The sequence below is a fragment of the Nicotiana tomentosiformis genome, chromosome 6 (assembly GCF_000390325.3).
Source record: "Nicotiana tomentosiformis chromosome 6, ASM39032v3, whole genome shotgun sequence".
Taxonomy (NCBI): Eukaryota; Viridiplantae; Streptophyta; class Magnoliopsida; order Solanales; family Solanaceae; genus Nicotiana; species Nicotiana tomentosiformis.
This window is the reverse complement of record NC_090817.1, coordinates 41,336,865-41,355,244: the sequence shown is the minus strand read 5'-3', so window position 1 is coordinate 41,355,244 and position 18,380 is coordinate 41,336,865. Positions and strand designations below refer to the sequence as shown.

At 37.0% G+C, this 18,380-nt stretch overlaps 1 non-coding gene across 1 annotated transcript; it reads right to left on the bottom strand.

The window, feature by feature from the left end:
- Positions 1–536: 536 nt before the first annotated feature.
- LOC117281355 (small nucleolar RNA R71) lies at positions 537–643 on the bottom strand. Its single transcript, XR_004511971.1, has one exon. It is a non-coding gene; the product is annotated as a small nucleolar RNA R71 (small nucleolar RNA).
- Between the last annotated feature and the right edge of the window lie 17,737 nt (positions 644–18,380).

Sequence of the window (18,380 nt, the reverse complement as noted above, 5' to 3'; positions counted from 1 at the left end):
TCATAAAAGGTTGGGAAGTCCTCAACTAAAGAACTTATGGCTGGAAACGGTAAAGATAATGTAGATTTGGCTGCGAGACAAGCAACCCAACAAAGAGAATAAACTGCACGGGATGTTGAGGAAGCAACTATTAGAGATGCACAGAACATCTATGAAGAAGAGAGGGGTCTCAAACTTAATCAACATCAACCCTTGCCTGGGAGACCACTTGGCGATTATGCTAGTCCGGTCTACAATCAAGGATTATCCAGTATTCGACCACCTCCAATTGCAGCTAATAATTTCGAGTTGAAGCAAGGGTTGCTCCAAACTCTTCAAAACTGTTATGTCTTCAGAGGGAAGATGAACGAAGATCCAAGCAACCATCTAATGGACTTCGAGGAAATTATGACCACCAACAATTAAGGGAATTCCCCTTCACACTCAAAGATGATGCAAAGTAGTGGCTTCGAAATGTACCTAATGGATCGATTCGAACATGGGATGAGATGATCAGAACATATCTTGATAAATATTTCTCATCAGCTAAGACGGGCAAGTTTAGAAGAGAAATCCATAACTTTTTCCAGAAAGGTACTGAGACTATGTTTGAAGCTTGGGAAAGGTTTAAGGAAATAGTCAGAAAGTGTCAACATAGTGAAATTGAACTTTGGATGCAACTCCAGGACTTTTGGGATGGATTGACACCGGCCTCACGTAGAACATTGAGCAATGCAGTTGGAGGCCCTTTGATGAAGAAGACTCCAAAAGAGATAGTCACAATTCTTGACGACTTATCTGAAGATGCAAATTGGTGGCCTTATGAGAGTGATGAAAGAAGAAGATCTACAGGTGTTCACCAGGTTGATGCTAACACATCTGTGCAGGTACAACTTGATGCTATGGATAAAGAAGTACGGAAGCTGACCTTAGCTACAATACAAAGTGAGCCTCATGCAGCTTGTGATATATGTGGAAGAGGACATCCTACTCATGAGTGTCAAGCCTCAACTGAGGAAGTGAATGTTGTGGAAAATTATAATGCAACGGGTCAGAGGCACCCCGGGTTTTCATGGAGTTTACCAGGAGGTACTGCAAATGCGTGGCAATAAAATAAATCTAGACCTCAGGGACAAGGAGCTCCAGTCTTCCTAAATCAGTAAAGGTAGCAGTTTCAGCCTCAACAGTCCAATCAGCCTGGTCTAGAAGATCTAATGAAGGCCTTCATTATCAAGACAGATGAGAGGTTGGACACTCACGGAACAAATATCAAAGAATTAGGCACTGGTTTTTGAAACATAGAGATACAAGTGGGATAGAGTGCAATAATATTATATGATAGAGTCTCATGTACTCTTCCAGCTGATACTGAGAGAAATCCTAAAGAAACAATAAATAATGTGACCTTGAGAAGCGGGCAAGTGTTAAAAGATACCACTCCAATCCAAAAAGAGGTGGTGCTTGAAAAGGAAAATGGGGAGCAGTTGAAAAATGATATTGATAAGAAGAAGAAAAGCAAGAAGGGAGCTGACAATAAGAAGAAGGAGGAAACTTCGAGAAGGGATGAATCTAATGAGAGCGAGCATATGCCTGCTCTACCGTTTCCTCAACTTCTATATAGAAAAAAGCTGGACAAGCAATTTGAGAGTTTTCTGGATATGCTGAAACAGGTTAATGTAAATTTTCCATTCACATAAGTGCTCTCCCAAATGCCATCTTATTCTAAATTCTTGAAGGAGATCCTAACAAAGAAGATGAAGATAGAAGAGACCTCAGTGGTCAAGCTCACAAAGCATTGCAGTGCGATAGTGCAAAACAAACTCCCACAAAAATGTGGAGATCCAAGGAGTTTTACTATACCTTGCTCTTTTGGCTCTATTAATTTTGATAAATCTTTATGTGATTCTGGTGCCTCAATTAACTTAATGCCTCTATCTATTTACAGGAAACTGGAGAAGGAGATTGGAGATATAAGGTTAGTGCCAATATCTTTTCAACTGGCAGACCAAAAGACTCTGATACCCTAGGGGATAGTGGAATATGTCTTAGTTCGGGTAGATAAGTTTGTATTTCCTGTAGATTTTATAGTAGTGAATATGGAGGAGAATAAAGAGGTCCCCCGCATCTTAAGAATACCATTCTTAGCAACAGGTAGAGAAATATAAGATATATACGAGAAAAAAATCATGCTTAGAGTGGGTGAGGAGACTGTAACTTTATAGATGAATGAAGAAACGGGGGTGAAAAAGGAGAAGCCAGCTGCAAGTGTTGAGTGGAAAGTGAATGGCTCAAAAGAGAAGGTTGCGACGAGTGAGAGAGATAAGTGTGGGGTGCACCCCAAGAAGGCAGAGAAAAAGCTATCTTCGTGGATGTGCGCATTAGTTCGAAGGCGAGGAATGGATCCCGACTTCGACTCAGATCCCGACTAGATATTCAGGGAAGTTTCCTTTACCTTATGCTTTTTAAATGTGTATCATGGGGACATGCCACAACTTAAAGTGTGGGGTGGGGGATAATTGTATGTTGTATGTATATGTGCTAGTTTATTTTTTGTTTAGTAGGTTAGAGATAGAAAGAAATTGAAAAACATAAAACTGTTAAAATTTTTGATTTTTCCCGTCGATGGATAACACCGACATGTTTCTTGAGGGATTAAAGTCGAAAGAAAAAAGAAAAAAATATTTTCTTTTGTTAGGTAGTGTAATAATTACCCCTTGATTTTTCTTTGTGCCGCGGTTCATTTCCAAGTATTTTATTTGAACCGGGTGTAGTTAGTTTTTATTTTTTTTTTAGAGTAGGAAACCTTGTGCTATGATATGAATTGAAAGCAACATCTCTTAACTTTATTATGCCTTGAGAATAGTGAGTTCTTTAGTGTGACGTTTAGGCTCAGTTTTTGACTCTTGTATCAGTACCTTAAATTGTATGATCTTAATTGTGCTTAACCGCTTTTACTGGAGTATCTTGATAATCCAATCTTGAGTGAGTTATGCGCCATGTGTGTGCGATGTTTTGTGTTATTCTGTGCATTAAATTTGTTGTCTAGAACTTGCCCTGTGTGTTTGTAAAGCGAAATAGTAGTTTTATTTAGTCTTAGAAGTGATATAGACATTTCTTTATTGAGCCAGTTATATGCTTTTACCCACCTAATTGTTATGTATCTTAGTTAGCCCCTTCGATCCTGCAATCCGGTTTCCTTGAATCGACCCTCGAATCCCCAAATCTCACTCTCCAATACATAGTCCAAAATTCTCCAAATTGTACCTGAAACAAACATATTCTAGGTGTAAAAATCAATGGGTAAACAATAATTATCAATAAAAGTGATGAGTCTTCACTTACCTCTTTAATGTTAGCCAAAACCCTCACAAAAATCGCACATAGCCGAGCTCCACAAGTCCAAAATGAGAGTAATAACTCAAATCCTTATTTAATTCTTCTGCCCAGGCCTTTCGCACCTGGGCTCCCATCCACCGCACCTGCAGACAAACCATCGCAGGTGCAGAATTTCATTAACATCCCGACCATCTGCTTCTGCAAAAAAACATACTTCGCACCTGCAGAAACGCACATGCGCTTAAGCTTCCTCTTCTGTGGTTCTAGACATTTCGGCCAACTTCGCTTATGCGGTCCAATATGTGCTTCTGTGCATGCGCACCTGCTTCCTCAGCTCCGTATATGCGGAAAATCGTGCCTCCTCACCTCTTCGTTTCTATGCTCTGTTGCCTGCACCTGCGAGCTCGCAGGTGCAGAAATTTCCCCGCACTTGCGCATCTACCAACCTCATCCCAAACCGCTTATGCGACCCTATGGCCGCATGTGCGAGAAGTGTGATCACACCAGAATCTTTAAACTTCAGCAATTCGTTAAAAGTCCAAAACTCAATCCGATTTCAATCTGAATCATATCTGAGGCCCCCGAGACCCCCATCCAAACATACCAACACATCCTAAAACATGATACGAAATTTGTCGAAGCCTCAAATAATATAAAAAAACATTCAAATCACAAATCGTACCCCAATTCAAGGCTAATGAAACTAATGAACTTCCAACTTCTAAAACCAATGTCGAATCATAAAAACCAATTGCGATTGACCTTAAATTTTGCACACAATTCTTAAATGACACAACAAACCTATTCCAACTAACGCAACCAAAATATGAGCCCGGTATCAATAAAGTCAACTCTCGGTCACACCTCTCAATCTTCCAAAGCATCAAATTTCTAACTTTTGCTAATTGAAGCCAAAACGACCTACGGACCTCCAAATCACTATCCGGACATTCCCCTAAGTCCAAAATCACCATATGAAACTATTGGAACCATCAAAACTCCATTCTAGAGCCGTGTACATAAAATTCAAACTCCAATCAACTCTTTCAACTTAAGCTTCCAATCTTGGGACTATGTGTCCCAATTCACTCTAAATCTTCCCCCCGAACCAAACCAACCACTCCGGCAAGTCACATAACCACAAATGAACATAGAAAAAGCAATAAAAAGGGGAACGAGGGTACAATATACAAAACGACCGGCCAGATCGTCACAACCTTACCCTAGTGGGATAGATAATAAACAGCAGTCGAAAGTTATTATCTCAAAGAGTTGCCCTAAGAAGTTAAAACCTATAATTTTGGAGATCTTGAACATTCCTGTTTGGAAATCCTTTTGTAAGTACTTTGGCTTCCCTATCTTCCACTCTATACCTAGGAAGAACAACTTCCAATTCATTTGGATAATACGCATAAAAGGCTCTTTAACTGGAAGACTAGGTTTCTTTTTATGGCGGGTAGGTCTACTCCAGCAACATCTACCTTTAACTCCATTCCGAACCATATTACGCAATATATCTCCTTACCCGTTAGCATTAACAAGGCTATTGACAGAATTCAACGTAATTTTGTATGGGATACGATTGATACTAAGGAAAAATTACATCTTGTTAACCGGAATATTACTGCTAGCGGTAGGGGAAAAGGTGGACGAGATCTCAAGAGAGTAAGAGCTAAGAACGAGACTATGCTAGCTTGCCTTGCCAGAAGACTTTTTGAGAAGCCTAATAACCCGTGGGACCAAGTTCTCATTAAGAAATATAGCCATAGAGTTTCCACCACTGCTGAGAGTGATCATACTTCTAGGAATAACTCTTTTATTTGGAGCAATGTTCTCAAAGGATGGATTACATGGTCTCAGGGGCTTGGGTGGAACATTAACAGTGGTAAGCCGTTCACTTCTGGAACTCTAGATGCATGGATAATAATCTTACTCTTAGATCTATGATGCATGGTCCTCTCACTCGATATTAGTTTAATTTAACTATTAATACTCTCAGAGATAATGGTGCATGGGGCTTGTCTAGCATTTCTTTTGATCTTTCACAACCCATTATTGATGCCATTCACAGTACTTATATCCTTACCAATAAGTTTGATGTGCATTATGAATTGTACACGACCTGATATAGCTTGTGCGATAAGTAAGCTTAGTCGATATACAAGTAATCCTGACCAAACTCAATGGATAGCAATGAAATAAGTTTTGGGGTATTTAAAATCTACCCAAGAATATGCATTGCATTACAATAATTATCTTGTGGTTATTGAGGGATATAGTGATGCAAAGTGGATTACCAGATCGACAAAAACCATTGGTGGATGATCAGTGTCTTGGAAGTCGTCCAAACAGACATGCATTGACCGCTCTACAATGGAGTATGAGTTTATAGCTTTAGACACGGCCAGTGAAGAAGCTGAATGGATCTGAAATTTCTTGGAAGATATTCTATTTTGGCCCAAACCTTTGGCACCTATATGCATATATTGCGACAGTAAAGAAGCAATAGACGGGCTGGGAGCATTATGTATAACTGGAAATTTTGTCACATATGACGAAGACATAATACTGTTAGACAACTATTCTCTAGTAGAATTATCACAATTGACTATGTAAAGTCAAAAGATAATGTGTCGAATCCGCATACAAAAGGCCTAACTAGGGAGGCGGTTGAGAAGCCATCAAAGGGAATGGGACTATGGACGAGGACAAGTCACTGTGGTGGTAACTCTACCAAGAAGACTGGACATCCCAAGATCTAGGTTCAAGGAGATTAAACATAATCATTTGTGACGGTTCAACATTGTCAAATAAAATTTTTGTCAATTCTCATGATGAAAACAATTTTCAGCAATAAGGATAAAGTGTTAAGGCTTTTTAATGGTTTCTAAGTTTGATAGGGGGTATATCAAATAGTGCATCTACAAGATAACATGTTTAGGAATCACCTATATAAGTGTGAAGTGTAAGCCACTTCAAGGAGAATTTTGTAAGGCCGGTTCTCTACGCACTTGTGAAACCAGGCGGTGTTCATGGATGAAACGAACACAACAATGAGAACCAAAGACAGTTAAGGGCTGAATGTGTGATGTATGGCTGTCTAGGTATACACCAAAGTTCGACGGTTCATAGATATCAAATCTACTGATTAATTGAGTGTATCCGACATATATTCACTACGGAAAGTTTAAAGGGAAACCTACTTATCCAGATGCGATTAATCCTTACTTGGAATCACACATTTGTTTCAGGCATATTTTTTCGGATAGGCATTCCCATTCATATGGGGGATTGTTGGGTTTTATTAATTAAAACAAAAGAGGTGTGAATGAAAAATGGTGGAAAAAGAAATGGAGGAAAATGAAATTTTGAATTAGTTATTTTTACAAAGGAACTTTGTCCCTCATTGAATAGCAAGATGAAAATTCTTGTGCTTACATGAGGAAGCACTTATTCTCTTAAAGAGTTGAGAAGAGAACAAGCCTCACGCCGTCGTCGTCGTTGCCCACTCGGTCAGGCTTCGGCTTCGGATTCGGATTTGGTCAATTTTCCAACGGTCAAATTCGCAAACAAACATTCCATTTAACAAAAATTCAAATAATTTTGGCGGAATAGACACCTTATCAAACGAACAAGCACCTTTGCACCTGTTGGGACTCAACTTTGTTGGCTATAAATAGAGAGACTTAGCCTCATTTTTCACCACCGAATCTGAAAAACTCTCCCCTATCTATTCTGCATTCTGCATTGATTTTCAAAGTAAAATGTAAGTATTTTGTGTGATTTGCTCCGCCTTTTGAGTTCGTCGAAGTTTTGTGATTTTGAAGTGCCGCTATCAGAGAATAGTTATTTCGTTCTATCCTGTGAGAAATTAATCTGAAACCTTGGGCAACTGCGAGGGGATTAAATTCCTTAAGGATACACAAGAAACTTGTGGTCTTAGAATATTTCTGTTTTAGTTTTCTTAAAACTAACATTTTCTTATTTTTCTGATTTTGAATACTGAATACTAACAAGGCTCTCAAACTGGAAGACTAGGTTTCTTTTTATGGCGGGTAGGTCTACTCCAGCAACGTCTACCTTAAACTCCATTCCAAACCATATTACGCAATATATCTCCCTACCCGTTAGCATTAACAAGGCTAGTGACAGAATTCAACGTAATTTTGTATAGGATACGACTGATACTAAGGCAAAATTACATCTTGTTAACCGGAACATTACTGCTAGCGGTAAGGTGAATGGTGGACTAGATCTCAAGAGAGCAAGAGCTAAGAACGAGACTATGCTAGCTTGTCTTGACTGAAGACTTCTTGAGAAGCCTAATAACTTGTGGGCCTAAGTTCTCAAAAAGAAATATGCCATAGCGTTTCCACCACTGCTGACACTACTAGAAATTCGCTAAAAACCGACCAAAAATACCGACCAACGTTGGTCGGTTATGGCAAATTACTGACCAAAACGCGACCATTACGGTATGGATGGTATTTTGATGGTCGGAATGGCTTACTGACCAAAGTTGGTCGGAAATTACCGACCAACTTTGGTCGGTATATTAAAACGACCATCTGACAAGTTTAATTACTTACCGACCAACTTTGGTCGGAAACATATTTTATTAATTTAATTTTACCGACCAAAGTTAGTCGGTTTAACTAAATTATATTTTTTTATTAATTATTAAAATTAAAAAAAACCGACCAACTTTGGTCGGTAATTGAAAATATATATTTTTTAAAAATAATTAAAATTAAACATTACCGACCAACTATGGTCGGTAATCTCAACAATGCAAGCAAAATACCGACCAAAGTTGGACGGTAGTGTTGAATTCTGGGAATTCAATGTTCATTAACCGACCAACTTTGGTCGGTATTTTGGAATAATTTATTTTTTAATTAAAAACCGACCAACTTTGGTCAGTTTTTTTGGGTTTAATTTTGGCATAAAATGCCTGTTTTGGCAGCTACACCACCTGCCAGCATACCAATACAACAACACAATAACAACAACAACACAACAACAACAACAACAACAACAACAACAACAAAAACACAACAACAACAACAACACAACAACAATAATAACACAACAACAACAACCAAAACATTCAATAAATACTTTAAAACTAACAAATTAAAGTTCAATTGAACATAAAAATCCAAAACCAAGTTAAAACTAATTACAACTACTTCAAAACTGGTTCTATTTGTCTAGTTCAAAGTATATAAAAGTCAAGGGGTGTTTTCTACAACATCATCATCACCGTCTGATGAACTTTCATTTACAAAACGATATAGAGAACGGTCTTGTGGAGGACAGGAAGCACGATCACGGGGAGGACGGGAGGAACGATCACGAGCAGGGCGGGAGGAACGATCACGTGGAGGTCGACCCTCTGGAGATGACTCATGAGATCGGGGCAACGGAAAAGCTCCACTAGATAGGAGAGTTCTGATCTGAGCTTGCATGCCAAGGAATTGAGCATCTCTAAGCCTTTCTCTTTCCTTGGCCGCTTCTAGCTCTGATGTGAGCTTTGTCACTGTCTCCCGCATAGCGGAGAGGCTCTCCCTATTAAGTTGCTTGCCTTGCGAGGAAGTCCCTATTCCTCGCATTCCACACTTATAGCGATGGAAGTTTTTAGTAGGAAGCCCGTATACCTTCCCCCATTTTGGACCGCCAACAGACTCCAACCATATTCTTTCAGCATCCTCGTCCGAAGGTTGGGTTGGCTCACCCGATTCACCAGCTGGATGACTACGGATGAATTCCTCCACGTTACTTTGGTAGCGACCCTATATTATTTTAAATTAAATCAGTATTTCAAGTTTTTTATAAAAGTAAATTATAATACTTAAATAAAATTGAAAGCTTACATATGCAGTCGAGGCCCGGTCCTCGACCCACCTATCTTGATCCCCCTCTTTCTTCTTCTTCACAATATGTGTCTTCTTGAATAGCTCATCATGACTCATTGGACGCCCATACTTCTTTTCCTGAAAACAAATTAATTTAGTTAATAAACAGAATAGATATACTTAGGAAAGTAAAATAATTTAAGCAATTACGTACCAATATTCTTTTTATTGTCCCTAGGCTGATCGCACCTCCAGTGTGCAAGGAGCCTCCCTTCTCGGATGTGCGAGCTTTCTTTCCTTTTTCGCTCCTCTCTAAGAACTCTGCAGTAAGCCATTGGCTTTGCAAATCATTCCACAAATTCTCAAGTAACCAGCCAGGCCTCTTGTTCTTTTTTCTAGCATCCGAGAAAGCATCCGCCAATCTCTTGCGAGCTTTATGATGAAAATTTGTAGCCACTTCCGCGCTATAGCGTTCTTCCCATACACACTTGCTCTGTATTTCAAAAGTTAAATATTAGATGGAAACATCATAAATATAAATTATTAAACTTTTTAAAAGAACATTTATACCTTAAATTGATTGAAAATTTGCTCCTTCAGTGAGAATGGGCAATCAGTCCAAGTCACATAAGGGCCATCATAAAGCTTTCTGATGGCATTGGTGATTATCCTCGTAGTCTTATTACCCAGCCTGAACCTGCAATTTAACAATAAAAACACATTAATATCTTAGTAAAAATGTTACAAATCAATAGACGCAAAAATAATGAATAACACTTACCCATCACCCTCAGGGACTATGATGATCCTGCCATATCGATCATAATGCACTACCTCGTCATCACCATCCGAAGCATGTGTATCAGAGGCATGTGAAGATGGTGTAGGCGGGTCAGAGCTAATGCCTCGCAGGCGAAGGCCTGCAATAGATGGAGTCGATGATGAAGATGGTTGCGATCCCTGTGACTGCGACATAGCTGGATGCGACCCAAGTGGATATGATACCGATGGCTGTGACCCGAGTGGCTGTGACCCAAGTGGCTGTGACCCAAGTGGCTGTGACCCGAGTGGCTGTGACATGGGTGGATGCGATCCATGTGGCTGTGATATGTAGGGATGTGATCCATGTGGATGTGATGCAGATGGCTGTGAGGCAGTTGGACTCTATGTCGAACGTATAGTCCTGTGGCCCTGTGATGGAAGACTGGGTGTTTGAATAAAGGTGTACGGCTCGTGATACTGTGGCAGCTCAGTATAGCCGTGTGGTGGAGGATAAGACATATGCATCTCTGAAAAGGGTGGACAAGAGGGAGTATTATTTTCTACCCTCCTCATTCCCTTCCTACCCTTTTCTCGACCCCGAGAACTAGTAGGGTCATTGTTACCTTGACCCTTGCCTGCCATCTGCATAATATAATACACATTTAGATTGAAACATATAAGAAACTAGCTATAAAATGAGAGTGCTTTAAAAAACCAACTTTTTAATCCTCATCGACGTATTGTTCCTCATCCGAGAATTCTTCGTCCTCACTTGTTTGAGCTTCATTAGTTGATTCTTCGTCCTCATTTTCTATAATTGTTACTTTATTTATATCAACTTCTTCCAATATGCGTTCAGGATGTTCTAAATCATTTTCTAACTGATCGTCCACTATTTGGTGAACATTGGAGATATCGTTTTGATATGCAACATCTAACACATTCTCGACTTCCACCCTACCTACAGGCTTAGTTTTTATTACAACCCACCAATCGGACTTATTCTGCCGCAATGGATAAGGAGCATAATACACTTGCCTAACGTTATGTGCAATTATGAAAGGATCATAGCGATCATACTCCCTCATATGATTAACCTCAATTATGTTGTATTGGTTGTGTACTCTTGTACCTCTTGTTGGATTTGGGTCAAACCACTTGCATCTAAAGAGTATCAATTTCTTATATGGCCAACCTGTATATTCTAGTTGTAATATTCCTTTGACCACACCATAATAATCAATATCTCCAACTTGGTTGCCATCACCACCTTGAACCCACACCCCGCTGTTGTTGCTATTTTTATTTTTAGTGCAATCCTCTGTATGAAACTTATAACCATTCACTACGTACTTAGACATTGTTGTGACCTGAAGCCCAGGTCCCCAAGATATATCTTTCAAAAATTGATTTACACCATTATTTGGATTATTTACCTACATAGAGTTAAAAAAATTCATAAGTTAGAACAACTTATGAATCAATTTTTATACATTCACTATATATACACTTACAAACTGTTTGAACCACGTATCAAATCTCATATATACAGCATCATAGCCAAATTGATCCACGAAGTGACTGTGACATATCAAATATTTTTAGTAGTTGCATCAATATGTAGTCACAGTAAATTTTACATTTTGATAACTAATAAATCAATACTTACTTGAGAAATGGTACAACTTCGAGACAATTTAGAAACACATGAAGTCTAGCTGACTTGTACTCCATATCACTCAAACTTCTCTTTCTAACATCTTTAGAACATCGGCCTGGTTGATTGAATATGGACATTGGTGGATATAATGGATCATTCACACATTCGACCGTGTGCCTATTGGGCCTATTCCTAGAACATGGCACGTTACTCTCAAAATAATAAGAACAAAAATGTGCAGTTTCCTTTGCAAGATAGGCTTCGCATATAGATCCTTCAATCTTATTCCTCTGCTTAACAAATTGTTTGCATTTGCCAATTGTCCTACATAATCTCATGTTAGCCAAGAACATTCAAATAAAATAGAATATTACATCAAACTTATAATATTACCTCTCAAAGGGATACATCCATCTGCATTGAACAGGCCCTCCAAGTCGTGCCTCGTGTACAAGGTGTATTGGAAGGTGTTCCATCACATCAAAGAAACCACATGGGAATATTTTTTCCATCTTACTAGAAATTACACGGATGTTCTGGTCCATCCGAAGTAGGTTTTCTTCCCTTAATGTGGTAGAACACAAGTCTTTGAAAAACAAACTAATCTCTGTGATGGGTTTCCAGATTCTTTCAGGCAAACCACAAAATGCAATAGGCACTAAGGTCTCCATGAAAACATGGCAGTCATGACTTTTCAAATGGCTCAACTTCCCTACCTCCATATCTACTTTTTTTCCAAGATTCGACGCATAACCCTCAGGCATCTTTAATTTCGTAACCCAATCACAAATTTGTCGTCTTTCCTCCAAAGTGAATGTGTAACTTGCTTTGGGCTTGAACACCTTACCATTATTTGCTGTCTGCAAGTATAATTCAGGCCGCCTGCAATATTCTTGTAAGTCCATTCTAGCCTTCGGGTTATCTTTTGTCTTACCTTTAACATCCATCATTGTGTTGAACAAATTATCAAAATAATTCTTCTCAATATGCATGACATCAAGGTTGTGTCGGAGAAGATTATCCTTCCAATAAGGCAACTCCCAAAATATACTCTGTTTCGTCTAATTATGATTAACACCATATCTGGGGAATCTATAAGGTGGAGCCTCAGTAACTTTACTGAAGTTCTGGACCCTCTCCCAAATTTCCTCACCTGAAAGTATCGGAGGTGGAGAATCATATTCCACTTTATTCTTTTTGAATGCATTTTTCATCCTTCTAAACTCATGATCATCAGGCAAGAATTGACGGTGACAATCAAACCATGATTGCTTTCGGCCATGTTTCAAAGTGAACGCTTTACTATTTTCCATGCAGTAAGGACAAGCTAGCTTCCCAGCAGTCATCCACCCATACAACATTCCATACGCAGGAAAATCATTAATAGTCCACATTAAATTAGCACGCATATTAAAATTCTGCTTGGTTGATATGTTATATGTTTCAACACCATCATACCACAATTATTTTAGCTCATCAATCAAAGGTTGCAAATATACATCAATCAAACTTTTCGGATTACGTGGACCGGGGATAATACAATTTAAGAATATATATGGACTAGTCATACACAACTCAGGTGGTAGATTATAAGGTGTAAGAAAGACAGGCCAACATGAATATGGTGTCGCAGATATAGAAAAAGGCGTGAAGCCATCGGCACACAGACCTAACCGAATGTTCCTTGGTTCACTAGCAAAATCTGGATATGTCCTATCAAAGTGCTTCCAAGCTTCTCCATCTGAAGGATGACACATAACACCAGGTGGTCTTCTATTTTCAAAGTGCTATCTCATATGAGGAGCAGAACTCATCGACGCATATAACCTCTTTAACCTAGGTATAAGAGGTAAATAATGCATTGCCTTGACATCGACCATATTCCCGCTGGAAAGCCTCTTGAAACGAGGCTTTTCGCAAAATTTACAACTGTCTAAAGTTGCATCATCTTTATAATATAACATGTAACCATCTTCACAACAATCAATTCTCATTGACAAAAGTCCTAACTTAGAAACCAATCTCTTCGCCTTATAAAAATCACCAGGTAAGTTGATATTAGGGTCAACTAGTTCACTCATAAGGTCAATGAAAGAGTCCATAGCTGCTTGAGAAATATTCCAATTAGATTTGATACTTAGTAATATAACTGCAACAGACAGCTCAGAGTGCGGACTTCCTTCATGTAGTAGACGACTAGCTTCCTCTAACTGTTCATAAAAATGTTTTGCGTCATCATTAGGATTTTGTTCAACATTTTCATTGGGCTCACCCCCAAAAGCATCCGCAACCATATCCTGAATTCCATAATCAAGATTTGTATTCTTCACCGACCTACTACTTTCACCAACAACCATGTTATGAAATATCCCACGGCTACCATCGATCTCTCCATGATTAGTCCACACAAAGTAATTCTCTATAAACCCCTTCCTATAAAGATGAAGCTTAACTTCCTCCGATTTTTTAAACTTCATACAATCGCACCTGACACAAGGGCACCTAATTACTCCTTCACTTTGGTATGGTGGAAGTGACATTGCATGTCTAATAAAGTCATCAACCCCTTCTACAAAATCCTCCCGCAATCCCCGCCGATTAGGATAATTTCTATTGTACATCCAAGTACGATGTTCCATCTATACAAATAAAATAAGAACAAATTAATTTATTCTAAAATTATAAATTAATTATATCTTTTTTAGTTAATTCAAAATAATTATTTTTTTCTAATTACATCAATTTATATCCTAAAAGTTCAATTCATATCCAAAAGGTCCAATTCATATCTTAAAAGTTCAATTCATATCCTAAAAGTTCAATTCACAAGAACAAATCCTAAAAACTAAAATTTCAATTCATATCCTACGAGTTTAAACATAAACTAACTAAACTAAAGAAATTCAACCCATACCCTAAAAGTTCGATTCACAACAACAAATTAATTTATTCTATAATTATAAATTAATTATATTTTTTTTAGTTAATTCAAGATAATTATTTTTTCCTAATTACACCAATTTATATCCTAAAAGTTTAATTCATATCCAAAAGGTCCAATTCATATCTTAAAAGTTCAATTCATATCCTAAAAGTTCAATTCACAAGAATAAATCCTAAAAACTAAAATTTCAATTCATATCCTACGAGTTTAAACATAAACTAACTAAACTAAAGAAATTCAACCCATACCCTAAAAGTTCGATTCACAACAACAAATTAATTTATTCTATAATTATAAATTAATTATATCTTTTTTAGTTAATTCAAGATAATTATTTTTTCTTAATTACACCAATTTATATCCTAAAAGTTCAATTCATATCCAAAAGGTCCAATTCATATCTTAAAAGTTCAATTCATATCCTAAAAGTTCAATTCACAAGAACAAATCCTAAAAACTAAAATTACAATTCATATCCTACGAGTTTAAACATAAACTAACTAAACTAAAGAAATTCAACTCATACCCTAAACTAAACTAATTCATAACTAATTGACTAATTAACAAAACTAATTAGTTAATAAAACTAATTAACAAAACTAATTAAAACAAGACCTAAACCCTAATCCTCAATAAAATGCAATGTTCAAATAATTGAAACACTAATCAATTGAAACTAATTCATAACTAATTAACAAAACCTAGAAATAATAAATAAATGGGTTGTAATTCAAACCTAAAATTTTTAGGAGATGGAGAAGGAGAGGGGCGGCAGTGGCAGTGGCAGCGGCGACGACGACAGCGACGGCGCGGCGACGGCGAGGGTGAGGGCTAGACGGCGAGGGGGAGGGCTAGGAGAAGGAGAGAGGGGAAGGTTTAGAGTGAAGAGGGAAAAATTTAAGAGAAATGGGAGTTTTTTCCGTTTTTCACTTCTCTGATTTTAGAATTACCGACCAAAGTTGGTCGGTAATTTTGGTCGATACATTAAGTGCTGACCGTTTGACCAAAAATCGACCAACTTTGGTCATTTTTTTTTTTAAAAAAAATTTAAATTCTTTTTTTTGTGTGTGTTTTTTTTCTTAAAATATTATAAATTATAAAAAAATATTATAAACTACAAGCATTTATTTTATTTAACTATGCAATTATTATAAATAATTATAAACTACAAGCATAATCTTTATAAATAATTATATTAACTATTTAATTTTAATAAATTATAATAGCATCTATCTAAGTAAATTTTCTAAGTTATAATTAAGTATGTGAGTAATTTCTCGCACACACACATACACTATATTATAATTGATGCTAATAACTTCTTTTTTTATTCGTTCATCACTAATAATGCATGACATAGATTAATCGATATATAGGTCGAGACGTTTTGATAAATCATCGATTAATATTCATCAATACATCTAAGTAAGTTATAAGTCGATGAATCAATTTACAAATAGATATATTTGATGATAAAGTATATATACTAATTAGTATCTTCCCAAGTCTATCCCTAAAAGAACCCGACCCTGTGGTCCTAGCGCTTCGTGTTCTTATATATATATATATATATATATATATACACATACAAACACACTTTACTGTAATACTTTAACTATATATATAGCTTGTTATAGTATATGTTAGTGTGTATATATATAGCTTGTTAAAGTTTGATCATGTTTGACCTATTAATTTAACTCGTTTACTTAATACTAATATCTTCTTTCGTTTATTTAATTTGTGATCCATATATATATATATATATATATATATATATATATATATATATATATATATATATATATATATATATATGCCACAGATGTTTAGTATTAATTCTTTTATTTTTTATTCATTCATCACTAATAATACATGGCATAGCTAGATTAATCGATATAAGTCGAGACGTTTTGTTTTTACTATTAGTCGATATAGGTCAAACGTTTTGTTTTTAATATTCATCGATGCATCTAAGTAAGTTATAAGTCGATGAATCAATTTACAAATAGCATGTTATATATAGTATATGTTAGTGTATTCATTATTTGTATTATAAAAGTGTTAACGAATTACATTTATATTATTTAGATAGTAAATATAAAAGTAATTCGAAAGTTTGATCAATGTTGACGTAATAACCGACCAACTTTGGTCGGTTATTTTGCAGAAAATAACAATTACCGACCAAAGTTGGTCGGTAAATGCTTCCCCTACATTAACCGACCAACGTTGGTCGGTAATTTTAAATATAAATTCTTAAATATTATAAAATATTTTAAATAATAAAATAATTATTAAAATTTAAAAAATTGGATCCAGATTACCGACCAACGTTGGTCGGTAATCCAAAATTTTTTTGTCTGACCAGCTTGGTCAATTCGTTGACCAATTTACCGACCAACGTTGGTCGGTATTTAGTTTTAAAAAAATATAAATATTTTTTTTTCCCAGTTTCCGTCCAACCTGGACGGTGTTTGGTCGCTTTTTTTGACCGACCAACGTTGGTCGGAAATAGTTGGTCGATTTTTAGCAGATTTTTAGTAGTGTGAGGGTGATCATAGTTCTAGGAATAACTCCTTTATTTGGAGCAATGTTCTCAAAGGATGGAATATATGGCCTCATGGGCTTGGGTGGAACATTGGCAGTGGTAGAGCCGTTCACTTCTAGAACTCTAGATGGATGGATAATAATCTTACTCCTAGATTTATGATCCATGGTCCTCTCACTAGATATGAGTCTAATTTAACTATTAAATACTCTCAAAACTAATGGTGCATGGGAATTGTATAGCATTTCTTTTGATCTTCCACAACCCATTATTGATGTCTTTCACAGTACTTATATCCCCACCAATAAAACTACTGCGGACTTAATTAGTTGTATGGTGGCCTTCCCCAAATGGTAAATTCACTATCCGAATTGCTTATGATCTAATTTTGCCCTACAATCACCACGAATGACTTTAACTGTTCTTACCATGACACGCTACTTACTAGATGTTACCTCAAGAATATTGGTATCAATAGTGATGATACCTGCCCAATGTGTAAGGAGGACATTGAATCTAGCACGCATATCTTCTACTTGCAGTATAGCTAGGATTATCTGGTTAAGCTTTGAGATCGACTCATCCACGCTAATCATTGGCTGGATGAGATGCGCTCGTTAAATATTTTCACTGTATACGGGTAAAACCGAGCCTGCTGCATGACTCAACTTTCCAGTGACTCAAGCGGAGCAGAAAGGTAACCATAATGAATCGGAGTCAGAACGAAGAACTCCTGGTATCAGGGCTCGAGCAAACACCTGCCCTCGGGGATATCGTCGCCATATCCTCGAGGTCCGATTTAAGGATTGAGACTTCGAAATGTATTACCAAGCATCTGCACACGACTATCAAAGGGCCGTGATATCCGTGCCTAACCGGATATCACAGCATGAATCTCGACTCGTATCGGCGAAAAATCAGTGATAGTCGAAATGAAAGATCTTTACCTTTTTTAGAATTGTACTTAGCGTAAAACTCCCCTACAATATAAAGGGGAAAGCTTATTATTCACAGGAAATATTATAACACGCATATCAAGACAATATGCTCTTATTTTCTCTGTTATTCAAAGTACTTACTTTTGTTCATCAGTGTTTCATTAGTGTGAGCCCGGGATCGAAGGCAAGCGTTTCAATAAACTGTTACTGAGTCCAGGATCACTCCCCTTAATTGGTTTGATAGTTTATTACGTGCTTTATCTGTTTAATCTAACGCTAATTATAATTTATATTGAATTAATCTGCATATCCTTAAAACCACATATAAATTCAATTGTTATCCGTTTTTTAG